We start from the raw sequence: 13,917 nt of genomic DNA, 5'->3' as shown, positions 1-13,917 counted from the left end.
AAGCTTAGTGTCCAAAGCACAGCACAGAGACCAGGTGGCTGAGTAGCATGAGGTGAAGGGGGAGTTGTAAAAGATAAGAATGATTTGAAATTTCATCACACACACACACACACACACACACACACACACACACACACACACACAACCATAATGAAAAGCAACCTTTCCAGTGACAGGTAAGAGGTTAGCTTTGTGGTCATGTAATCTCTAAAGTGTGAATTCATATCTCTTCCCATCAAAAGACACATAAAACACCACAAAACTCACTATTAGAACATTATAAGATATGATATGCAGACATCATAATTAAAGTATGACAGGAGCAAAAAGACCAAATGATAATAGATGGGTGCTTTTGATGTCTCTATATTTCTTAGAATAAGATGTGACTGAATATTCAAATATGAACTCATTTCAGTACTGCAGTATCTTTTTAACTGGTCACCACACCTTCATTTCACTCCCTCTTAAAAGCCACCATGCACACACCAATTCATCTTTTTAAAGTTTACTTTGAGTAATATCTTTCCTTTGCAGAGCATATAGATAAAAGGTTAAGACTTAGGTGCCAATAAATGCAAATATATTGTTATAAAATACCACTTTTAATGTGAAGAGCCATGAAAATACAATAGCAAGCTTTTAATATGGTCTATTTATACTTATAAACATTCTACCTGGGGCCACATCATTTAATTCCTATAAAAATCCTATGAAAATAGTTTTTAAATACTCATTTTCTACATGAGTGAGCTGAGGCAGAGAGATTATCCTTTTCTTTGGTGAGTGATTGAGTTAGAATCTGAACCAGAGCTTTCAGGCTTCAGAATCTGTACTTTAACCACTAAATATATGCACATACACATATAATATATTATATATGAATATATCATTATATATGAACATACATTAATATATATTCTAACATATATTATCTCTATAAAACCACATTGAGTAATATACCATTCTTATTTGTGATGATTCCAGAATTGCAAAAAAATATATATATTTTTTGCATGAAGGTATCTCTACTCCTTCAGAACATTATTTTGAGTAGAGATTCTAGACAATGGGATTAGAGTGTCTAAAGATACAAACACATTTAAATCTCTTGATACGTGTGCTGTTTACAATTTTTTTGGCTTACCATTTATTATACGTAAAGCCAGATGATAATCAATAGCTCTTCTGCCTAAACATTTCAATAATATATTCTGTCTGCTAAGGTTCATTCCCAGAAGCTGGGCCAGTCAGTGAGTATTTTGCCATAGGAAAGCGGCAGTGCAGGTGGTAACATATAAAGTCAGCATGTAACAATGAGTAAAACCTTAAGAGCTTGAAGGAGAGAAGTGAATAGTATTCCAAACTGAGACTATGGTGTCTCTCTTCGGATTGTTCTCACGTTAGAAAACATCCACCTGTATACTACCTGTTCTTTGATAGATACCTCTATTTTTAAACAGCTAGATAAAAATTTAAAGATCAATGCATTTCAAAAATCACAATGTTTTACACAACCTTCTTTTTCTTGCAGTGATCAACATAACGATTAACTGGAGCTATTTTACGTATTACCAAAAATATTGTGCATCACTTAGACTAAATATACTGGTCTGCATTTCCTGGCATGAATGTGACAAAATGTGTGCTTTTCCAGAATGTCAAAGCAAGTTATCAGTCTTTCCAAAATTTTTAATATTTAATGTTTAGTGACTCATGTTGACTGATTTTTGTCACGATATATTATTATATATGTTAAAAATTAAGAGTGGTGCTGTCAGGAAACTTCATGATGCATTTAACATATGAGCTAACGCTTTCCATAAATATATCCATGCATTCACGTTCACATCTTTACTTATCTCAGATGAAAGCCTATGGAAAGAACTTCATTAAAGCATTATGAAAAAGATATTTACTGAGAGAAAGACAAAATGATTAATACACAGCCGTCATGAAACACATTGGAGCTGATGGTCTTGCCATTAAAAGGAGCTATAAACAGCTCTGCTTTAAATGGTGGTGTTCGTTAATGTAACAGCGCCCTCTATGTTCGAGAGTATGCAATAGGGAGAAGAGTAATACATTCTTTGAATAGTTAATGAAACCTGATTTTTTCCATATAAGTTTTTACACATAAAGGTAAAATTAACTTCTTAACTTGTTTATCAGTGAATTTTATAGTCTGGATCCATATAGCCAAAAGGATACTGTTAAAATTTTATAAGCAAAAAAAAAAAAAGAAATAGAATTTTAAATCCATAGTTGTTAATTTCTTTGGAGAACAGCCATTCACCTAACATGCTTGAATATTAAAAGCAGAAATAATTTTGAGTAGGAAAATAAGACATTTTAATACTGAAAATTAATATTTAAAAGTCTTCGAAGTAATAGAAAAATATTTGACTTTGACATAAACCATAATCATAAATTATAGATTTCATTTATGAGGCATCTTTTTGCAAATTATAAGGAAAGCCTACTGAATTATATAGAAACCTTCCACAAGGGAGATTTTATCATAGAACTAATACCAGAGGAACAGACAAAATGTACTCTTTAGAAACAACTATCCAGAAGAAAAGCCTTTTTCCTTCCTATCCTTTAGTATTTATCTATATGTATCCATCAATTTCCCAATGTAAATCTTCAGATGCTTTCACAAAGTTTGCCCTCAAGGTGTTAAAGATAAAAATTAGAATAAAGAAGCCCAACTTTGTTGAGAGCTTACTTAGGATAGTTTTAAATTCTTGTTTTTATTAGTAATTTGAAATGCTTGATCTTTTAAGGTACCTGTTAGCTTCCATTAATTATTGTAGGCCACAAGCATTTATAAATATTGAATGAACTGACACAAAAATGAAATGCACAAAATGGAAGTTTTGATTGAGGATTTTTATTCTAAAGTTTCCATTTATGCAACTGTGCTAAGTATATTGCTAAGAATAAGAAGAAAAAGAAGTTGGAAAAAGTGGATTGGGCAAATAAGGTTGAAATTTTTCACAAACAAAGTGTTTCTCAAACTGGAAAATGGGAGTGGCTTTAGGATGTCTAAGAAATATCAAACGTTTCTGTCATACACTTTAAATTTTATACAGTCAAGACTTTTTTTTGGTTTTTTTGTTTGTTTTTGTTTTTGTTTTTGTTTTTTTAAAGATTTTATTTATTTATTTGAGAGAGAGAGAGAGAAACAGCATGAGAGGGGAGAAGGTCAGAGGGAGAAGCAGGCTCCCCGCTGAGCCAGGAGCCTGATGTGGGACTCGATCCCAGGACTCCAGGATCATGACCTGAGCCGAAGGCAGTCGCTTAAGCAGCTGAGCCACCCAGGCGCCCCACAGTCAAGACTTTTAAAGTACTATGATAATTTAAAGAAATAATTCTACCTTTTTTTTTCTCCAAAACTGTCAAACTTTTTCTACATCATCTATAACGTATTGCTACTGAAATTTGAATGTATAACATTTCAGATAGAGAATAGACAGCCAAATTAAAACAAATGAGACTTTAGCAGAAGAAAAATTAAGTACAAATATAGTCAAATCCAACCTTGTGACTTCCACCAAATGCATCAATAAGCTATAACATGACTAATAAAAAATTATGCATAGACATAATTGTCAGGGGGCTTAAGAATAGAACTTATTCTTAAGTTTCTTTCTGTCAGATCTAAATATAAAGTTGGAAGCTTTCAAATCTCCAAATACCATTTTTTTCCAAAAGAATGAGGACCTGAACATAGGAAGTATGAATAAAGGGCCCATGTTTTTGTTTCAAGAATGTGGTGGAAGAATGAACTGTTTTGCAAATTATAATTACATTCTAACTTTAATATTTAGAAAATTATTAAATAAATTGTTGAATATATTTCCCTTTTCAAAACCAAAAATACAATTTTAAAAGCATGCACTTTATAAACTTAATATATCTTTAAAAACTAAGAAAAACAGAAAAGGAGCAAATTTATTTACTTTCTCCTTCAAGGGTAGGGAAGAAAACTCAAATAACAATTTGAACTTTTTGTTTTAACTACGGTGAGCGAGTGCCAGCATTTACAAATGAAATATTATAGAGCAAACCTGTGTAAACAAGAACAAATTGCACAGTACAAAAAAATAAATGCGCGAATAGTTCCTAAAGTAGGCTGTCAATTTAGGAAGTGACCATCTTATAAATTTTTTAGTAGATTAGTAGATATTTGGGGGAAAGAAAGATTCACTAACCACTTATTAACATGTTATGCAGTCTTTAATTGAATGTGACTATAGCTCTATAATACTGAAAAGAAAAATGTCCAAAAAGTTAAGGAATTCATTATTCAGAAAATAGTACTTATTTGTAAATTTTAAAAATCAGGAAAAATACCCCAAACCATCAAATTTAGTCCCAACTGTAAGTTAAGCAGATGTTGAGCATACTCTAAAATCAAGAATGCTTGTAATCAATGATCTGGCAAAGATGATGATAGAGAGTCAAGGTTAAATTAGTAGACAAGGACTGGAAATGTAGTGATAAAGATATACAGTACCTGTCGTCCAGCTCATTCTAAATTTATAAAAAGAAGTTGGGGTCTAAACGCCTCCTCCAACCAATATGTCCCCATTTCTGCCACCAATGACTTCTTCGTTGCTAGATCCTAAATCTTCAGCTCAGGTAGTCATCCCTGTTTGCTTCCTATTCCAACTCCTTCTATCTGGTCTTTCCTTGCTACAGTTTATTATTTATGTTGCAGCAGAATGACCTTTCAAAACCATCAATCCAGATAATAAGCTCCATGAGGGAAAGGACCCTGACAATGACAAATTCACTGCAGTCTAGCTCCTAACCCATAAGCCAGCACCTGGCACAGCGCACAAAGCAAGTCTTTAATGAATATTGTTGAATGAGTGAATGAACAAATAAAAAACCTACTCATTGCATTCCCTTCAGCGGCACCACATAAATTTCAACTGTATTAAGGCGACCTAGAAGGCACTGCATACACATGCTTTTTAAATCTCTGCCTCCAAGTGCTCCTTTCCCAAATAATGGACTCTAACATCCAACAACAGTGTACTTCTTTCAGTTCCTTAAAAAAAAAAAAAAAAAAAAGGGAGATGAACCATGAGAGACGATGGACTCTGAAAAACAAACTGAGGGTTCTAGAGGGGAGGAAGGTGGGGGATGGGTTAGCCTGGTGATGGGTATTAAAGAGGGCACATTCTGCGTGGAGCACTGGGTGTTATGCACAAACAATGAATCATGGAACACTACATCAAAAACTAATGATGTAATGTATGGTGATTAACATAACAATAAAAAATTTAAAAAAGGCAAACTTTGCTTAATTTTCAGTTATTTACTTTCATCTAGAATATTCCCACACTTTTGCTCTCTTCTTCCCTCTCAACTGCCCCTCTTAAGGCTAACTAACACCTACTCATCTTTCAGCTTCAGGTTATATCGCCTCAAATCTCTCTCTCAAAGCTCTCAAAATACCAATGTCATGCTAAATTCAGCATAGAATACAATGCCTCACATGATGTACTCTTAACAAACGCGCATTGAAGGAATGTAAGTAAAAGAAAGGTCAATTGATTGATAATTGGTTGCTTCAAGATTGTTCCATTTGATCAAAGCTAACTCAATTTTGCACTTGTTTTCAGATTTGACTATTGCCCTTGTGACAAAAGCCCATACAATCCAGCCTTCTAACAAAGTTTCTAGGATAAAATTAGTGCCTAAGAAAATGATCATCATATCTTGTTAATATTCAATAAAACTGTTACAAACACTGCAAATATTCAGACATGAATATAAATTCATATATATTCATAATAATTATGGATGAATTTAATAAACAAAACATCACTGATTGACAGTGTGTTAGACTAGGACAAACATGGAACCTCAGTTATGCATCCACCTGGGCTGGAATCTTAGGTTTACAAATTCAATTTTTCTGATCTTAAGCTAGTTACATAATCTCTCTAAGGCCCATTTTCCTCATGTACAGAGGTAAAAGCAACTTGTGGGATGATTGGAAGGAATACAGAGGTTAGAGTTTCAAAAATGGGTGTCATTATTAAAGTCCACGTGTTAAAATCTATACCGTAGAATGTTTTATTTTAGTGGAAAGGGTTATTAACAAATAAGAGAGAGTACCACTCAAGAATACCATAGTAAATATCTTGATAAGCCTGTTTTCCTATTTAAGGAGATAATTAAGATTTGACCATGACTACCTTAGAGATAGGTTTCCTGCCTCTATGGCAAATTAATTTGTGTCACATAAAGTGCACTAAAACATGCATTAAATCAAGTATTCAGGGTCTGATAATCAATTCATCTTAAAAAAATTAAACACTTGTAAGTCTATCACTGATACCTTTTATAATTTTTTTAAAATGTTACCAGAGATTATGTAAGATTTTTAGATGGACTCTTCAAACATTTAACCCTTAATCCTTTACTCAACTGGATCTACGGCTAAATATCTAGAGTGAGTCTATAGATTAAAATAAACTATTCACAGTGTTTAACTTAGCTGGTTAATTGGACTTATTTCTAAAATGTTTCTTATATTCCAGGCATAATTCTAGACACTAATAACAATAAACAAAATGGGAAAAATACCTCTACTCTGGTTAACAGCTGAAAACCTAACCCCTTAATTATTTTGGTCCTGCAGGCCAAAATTCTGACTGGTATTGGCTGGGACCTCTATTTAGGTTCTCACAAGGATGAAAAAACAAGATGTTGGCAGAGGTAGGCTCTTACCTGTACTCTCTGGGAAATAATCTACTTCCAAGATCAATCATGCTGTTAGCAGAGTTCATCTTGCTGTTGGAGTACTGAGGTCCTCATTTCTTTACTATCAGCCAAGGATCACGTTCAGCTCCTTGGGGCTGCTGCTTGCACATAACCCACTCCATCTCCAAAAGCACCAATAGCACTTCACATTCTTCTCTCAATTTGAATACATCTGTCTTTCCTTTCTTCTACCAGCCAGAGAAAACTCTGCTTTTTAAAGGGCTTACCTGACTGAGTCAATTCCACCTGGATAGAGGGATAATCTCTTTTATTTTAAGATCAATTGGTTTGAGATTTTACTACCTCTGTAAAATCCCTTCACAACAGTACCTACATTAGTGTTTGATTACATAACCAACAGACAGAAATCTTGGGAAGAGGGCATGTGCCCTAGCTTCTGCCTACCGAAGCAGGGGGTACCAACTTTAAAAAGAAATAAGTAAAATGCATATTGTGTCAGATGATGGTAAGGGCTGTAGGAAAAATAAGTATTTAGACTGTAAGAAATGATCATGTTGAAAAGTATTGTGAGCTCACATTCTATAGTCTGAAACATAATACATACCTAGGGAGACCTGGGCTTCTGGAGGTAACAGGCTAAAAAAACCACTGAGAATCTCCTCGGAGTTTTAAAGCAGAGCAGTAGTGGGATAATGCTGAATATGTCAGAGGGAAAGATAAAGGGAGAGATCTTAGCAGGAGTATTTAGTGTTTGGTAACTCCACTCAACTCTTATCAGTGTTGTTCAGAGGCCAAGGGAGGAAGGAGATCTTATAAAAAATATAAACTAATTTGTACCAACTTAAGAGAAATACAAATAGAAGCTGCACCTATTCTCAATTACATCTTTTTCCTATAAACCTGAGTGTGGTGTTTATTACTACAATGCACGTTCTTATACTGCACCCTGAAACAGAAACCATATTTCCAAAACTGTATGAGGACTCACAGAACAGATAAACTGTACCAAGCATGACATGCAAGATAAACTAAGCCCAAGTCCTTTAATATCAGTTTATTTAGACACATTCATTTGAAGCTATGGTAACTCTATAGAGACATGTATTTTAAAAGTAAGACTACTCGTCTTCCAGCGGCTCCTTATTTCACAAAATCCATTTAATCCCTGCGAATATCATTCTATGGCTTATTTCAGCATCCAAAATGCTATAAAATAACCTTCCTTGACTCCCCATTTTAAGGGGAAACCATGGTTCCTCATGGTTTGTATTTTCCTTTGCTATAGCAAGCTAATTAACCTAACAGTAGAGTGTCCCTAATGGTCCCAGGCTGGTGAAGCCTAGCAAGCAGAGTACTCAGCAAGATTTGGCCAGTCCCTCAGTGATGCTAACAAGAAGCTCAGTCCTATAGTAGTGTACACATCTGGGATACCTCTGCTAAGGGCCATCCTATCCATGAGTATGAAGTTTTATTTTTAATCTGAGCTCCAATTATTTCACAGTCTTCTCAATATTTGTTTTTCTTCTCTGTCCTGAGAAAAGAGTCCCCCCAGACTTCCAGGTCATTGGTCAAATTTGTACACATTTTCACTTATGTGGATCTTCCACAGCATTAATTTGCCACCAGCCATCCTCTCTACTTGTCTATTGTCTATAAGGCTTTATGTCTCTTAATAAGATTCAATAAATACCTTTCTACAAAAGGCCAGATAGTAAATATTTTAGGCTCTGTGGTCCAAACAGTCTTTGCTGTGACTCAAATCTGTATTATAGCATGAAAACAACCAAAGACAATATGTAATAAATGAATGAGGTTGTGTTCCAATAAAACTTTATTTGTACAAACAGATGTGGGTCTGGATTTAACCTGTTCACTGAAGGTGCTGACTCCTGGTTTATAAGTTAAAGTTCAAAGGACAGGAGACAGAGTTCAGAAAAACTGGCCTGTCAAGTGGATTAGAAGCTGCCAGTTTCAAAATCTCATGTCACACTAGTGTCCTTTGGACAAATGTTACATCAATTTAGCTTTTCCAAAACTTATAAGGACATTCCTCAGTACTGTCTTTACGTTCCTGAAAATATTTTACTTAATTCCCTCTGCCTGCGCTAGAGGCTTCTTCGAGCTACTAGTTTTTGGCCAGGTTTTGAAGATACGTGGTTTCACAACTATGTCCTTACTGACTATTGCAGTTCTCATGGAGTTTTTTAAAATCTGTGTTCTTTCCAAACTAAAAATCTGCTTTCTTCATGTTTCATGTTATAATCCTAACTAATATGCAAATCCTTCCAACTGGCATAATTTCAATAAGGGCAATTTGGAAGTGTAGTGACAGTTCGAGGAACTTTTGATATGAACAAATTTGTTCATTTGAGAGGCTCCATAAAACAAGCATTCAATGAAGCAAATTTTAAGGTCTTTTACAATCTGTTGGAGCTCAAATTTGAATTGATACTTTTTTAGGATTTATATAAATTAAAAAAATAAGGAATTTTTTTAAATGTTTAACTTTCAATGCTTTACATATTTTGACTCTTCTAAATAAAGCTTTTTTCCCCCTTCCTAAAATAGCTCTGTAAAAGGCTAGATAGTAAATATTTTTTGTAAAAAAATTATTCTAGAGTCACCTGGGTGGCTCAGTTGGTTAAGCATCCAACTCTTGATTTTGGCTCAGGTCATGATCTCAGGGTTGTGAGATAGAGTCCTATATTGGGCTCCACATTGGGCATGTAGCCTGCTTAAGATTTTCTCTCTCCCTCTGCTCCTCCCTCCCCCCAAAATATATTCTAAACTTCAGTGAATTAAGCTAATAGTCTTAGTCTTGGTTAGAGATAAGGATATATATAAACATATAAACGTAATTTAAAGAGTCTTTTAAAATATTATTTGTGAATATAGGGATTTATAATGTGGGCTAACAAAAGTTTTTTTTTTTTTTAAAGATTTTATTTATTTATTCATGAGAGACAGAGAGAGAGAGAGAGAGAGAGAGGCAGAGGGAGAAGCAGGCTCCCAAGGAGCAGGGAGCCCGATGCGGGACTCGATCCCAGGACCCCGGGATCATGACCCGAGCTGAAGGCAGACGCTTAACCATCTGAGCCACCCAGGCGCCCTGGGCTAACAAAAGTTAATTTAATATTTCTGATAAGTAGAAGGTTCTTTTTAAAAATGAGAGTTACTGAGTTTCAAAACAACTCTTTATGTCTCTTCCTAATTTTATCACAGTGTAAATAATATTCTACTTTGTGTAAGACTAATAATTATAAGAATTCTTTACATATTTGAGATATTAACCCATTATCAGATATGTGGGTCATAAATATTTTCTCCCATTACACAGGTTGCCTTTTCATCTTGTTGATCATTTCTTTTGCTTTGGAGAAGCTTTTCAGTTTGATGTAGTCCTACTTGTTTAGTTTTGTTTTTCTTGCTTATGCTGTTGCTGTCAGATCCATGAAATACTTGCCAAGAACAGTGTCAAGGAGCTTTTTCCTTTTGTTTTCTCCTACGAGTTTTATGGTTTCAGTTCTTACGTTTAAGTCTTTAATCCATTTTGAGGTAAATTTTGTGAGTGGTGTAAGATATGGGTCAGTTTCTTTTTTTTTTTTTTTTGCACGTGAATACTATTTATTGACTAGACTCAATCTTTTATTCATTGAGTATTGTCAAATATTTGTCAAAGATCAGTTAACCATATATACATGGGTTTATTTCTAAGTTCTTAATTCTGTTCTGTTGGCCTATGTCTGTTTTTATGCCAGTACCATACCTTTTTGATTACCATAACCTTGTAACATAGTTTAAAATCAGAAAGTGTGATGCCTCCAGCTTTATTCTCAAGATTGCTTTGACTATTAGGTGACTTCTCTGTTACCACACAAATTTTAGAATTGTTTTTCCTATTTCTGTAAAAATATACACTCAATTGCAAAAAAACAAAATCAGGTAACTTGATTAAAAATGGGCAAGCAAAGGACCAGAATAGACATTTTTCCAAAGATAATCAAGTGGTCAGCAGATACATGAAAAGGTGCTCAACATCATTAATCATCAGAAAAATGCAAATCAAAACCACAATATCACCTCTCACCTATTAGAATAGTTACAATCAAAAAGATAAGAGATGACAAGTGCTGGTAAGGATGTGGAGAATAGGTAACACTTGTACAGAGTTGATGGGAATGTAATGGGTACAGCCACTATGGAAAACAGTACAGATGTTCCTCAAAAAATTAAAAATAGAACTGCCATATGGTCTAGCAATCCCACTTCTCAAGAGAAAATAAATCATTATTTCAAAGAGATATATGTCCTCCTATGTTTACCGTAGCATTTTTTACAATGGCCAAGTTACAATAGTCAAGACATGAAAACAATCTAAGTGTCTGCAGATGCACAAAGAATACATGATACACACACACACACACACACACACACACGCAATGGAACACTATTCAGCCATAAAAAGGATATCCTGCCATTTGTGACAACTGGATGGACCTAGACAGAACTTTGAGGGCATTATACTAAGTAAAATAAGCCAGAAAAAGAAAGAGATATACTATATGATTTCACTTATATGTGTAATCTAAATAAATAGATCTCCTAGAAACAGAGCACAGATTGGTGGCAGGGGTGAGAGGCAAAGGTTGTCAAAGTGTACAAACGTCCAGTTACAAGATGAATAAATTCTGAGAATTTAATGAACAGCATGGTGACTGTGGTTAACAATCCTGTATTTTATACTCAAAAGCTGCTGAGAGTAGATCTTAAAAAATAAAAATAAAATTTTAAAAATTATTGTATTATGATTTTAATTCTAAATTTCCATATTTACTTTATGAATCAAAATATATTGTTTCTAAAAATTATTCATAAACAAAATATTGTGTTCATCTAAGAAAAACTGTAATAAAGAAAGCCTTTTAAAGGAATTCATGTTTATAAAGTTCTTTACCTTGTTCAAGCCATAAGGATAAACACAGACATGTCAACTTAAGTAGTAATTTCAAGATTCTTGTCAACTGTAAGACCTTAAACTAATTTTTAAATTACATTCATAGAAAATATAATCTGTGCTCATATGTAACACATTATAATCTTCAACTAAAGAAGACATATAAATGTATTTGGGTCATGTTATATACCTGTTCATTTTGAAGAAATGTAAAAAAAAATGTATGTAAGGTATCAGAGTATATATGTAGAGCAATGCATATTTATTATCTAGGACAAGAAGAGAGATAAAAAGGAAATATTTTCTTTTAAAAGAAAACAGGTGTGGTTGCTTCAAAATGTAATAGTAAATAATGAAATATAGTTGAAGATATACAGTAAGTGCAGAGGGTATGAATGAGATGAATTTTGTGTGCCTGACTTATAGTAAGTGAAAATAATGAGAGATGGAAGCAATGAAATAGACTTAAAATTTAACAAAACTGGCTAAATATAATAGGTTTATTCACAAGGGGTAAAAAAGGACTGTGACTCCTTTACTGCAAATTGTTAGGGATGATATGCAAATAAAAAAGGAGTAGGCAGAATTTGAGCTTTCTCTGTTAAATACTAGTTATTTTGTGCCCAAGTAACAGAATTTCTTTTTATCATAAATATATTTTTAATTCTCTGTACTTTTTGACATATTTATAAATTATCTTTGATAACTACTGATTTTTGTAAAAGTTAAAAATGCTTAATATTATAGTCACTTATTGCTGAGTGTATACATGCATGTGTGTGTTTGTGTGTGTTTTAAAATATTATGTGTACTATTCCTTGCATAATGAATATTATAACTTATATTTGGATACCTGTGGCTTACGTATGTATCTTTTTCCTATGATAATCCTGTTATTTTACCTTTCCCAAATTTGGGTCTCAAATTTAAAATAATAAAACTTGTCCTCTATACCTAAAATAGCTGTTTTCTAAATGACCATTGCTAACATGAAGCTATGCTACTTTACTTTATTAAAGAATGGGAAATTAGAATAATTAGGTTTACCTATCATGCTCTAAATTTTAATTAAAAATTAAGCTGAGGCTTTATACAAGCTGAGAAACACTTCTGGAGCTTCTAAACGCATGTCTAAGACTTTATTCTGGACACTGTCATAGTGAGAAAACCAATGGACAATGGCCACCCAATGGAATGAGTGGTAGCAACCAAAGAAATTGCAGAAGCTGTCAGCAGGATACAGTATTTCAATACTGGATGGAGGAAATCCAATATTTTGTGTTGTTGATTTGGTCATCCTGGATATAACTGTAAATGAAGACCTTCAAGGAAATGTCAGAGGAGAGGGAATTATCTTACTGATAACTTATTGAGTTACTGAGTAAACAGAAGGCTAAACACACTTTGACAGGAGATATCAGGGATGTTAGCCTTTTTATTAAAATTGACTTAGTTAGGGATGGTCAGAAAAGGACTCCAGCCACAGCCAAAACTCAACACATCATTTACAAGATGAAAGAAAAGCAAGTGGTTTTCAGTACTGATAGACCTCACAGAAATGCTTAAAACCATGTTCATAACAAGAAACATACTTCACTGAAGAAGATACAAAGTTTATGGTAAACCAACCTGATGAAATTTTAACAGCTTTAGGAGAAGCTATGGGAGCCAAAAATGAAAGTGTGATCTCTGAGAATACTCCACGTAGAACAAATATACCTAACGAAGCACATTCAGAAATGTTCAGTGATGGCACCACTGACTCTAAAGAAAATCCCAGCAGGAAGAGAAATGGATTGTGCACAGATAAACGTTCACTGCTCAGTAAGAAGCTCAAGGCACAAAAGATTAGCATTTTAAAGCAAGATAAATGTCCAGGCACATAGCAAATATGTGGATCTGTCTCTTCCATTAATATCTTTATTGTACCATCTAAAAGTAGAATTTTGATTCTGTTTAGATTTGTAAATAAAAAGGCAAATTTGTAATAAGAATAAACCAAGTGATGATCAAACCATGGTAAGATTATTAGTTCAACCTCTAGTCTGTTAATTTCTGACTTGAGATTTCTGAAAGTACTTTTTTTATTCTACAAATTTAAGCCTCAAATTTAATATGAAGGTGCAGTTTTACTTCTCGTGTTTTAATGTTTGAAATTAGAGAACAAAGTACAATAGGTACCTTAATTTGGGAGACTTGAGTGCCTTAAAATA

At 33.7% G+C, this 13,917-nt stretch overlaps 1 pseudogene; it reads left to right on the top strand.

The window, feature by feature from the left end:
• The first annotated feature begins 7,233 nt into the window (after positions 1 to 7,233).
• Positions 7,234 to 13,590, top strand: LOC114214874 (ethanolamine-phosphate phospho-lyase pseudogene; annotated as a pseudogene).
• The last annotated feature ends 327 nt before the right edge of the window (positions 13,591 to 13,917 follow it).

Source organism: Eumetopias jubatus, unplaced genomic scaffold, assembly GCF_037043125.1.
Source record: "Eumetopias jubatus isolate StellerSeaLion01/CBP00866 unplaced genomic scaffold, mEumJub1_p1.0 scaffold_8, whole genome shotgun sequence".
NCBI classification, from domain to species: domain Eukaryota; kingdom Metazoa; phylum Chordata; class Mammalia; order Carnivora; family Otariidae; genus Eumetopias; species Eumetopias jubatus.
This window is presented reverse-complemented; position numbering and strand designations above follow the sequence as displayed.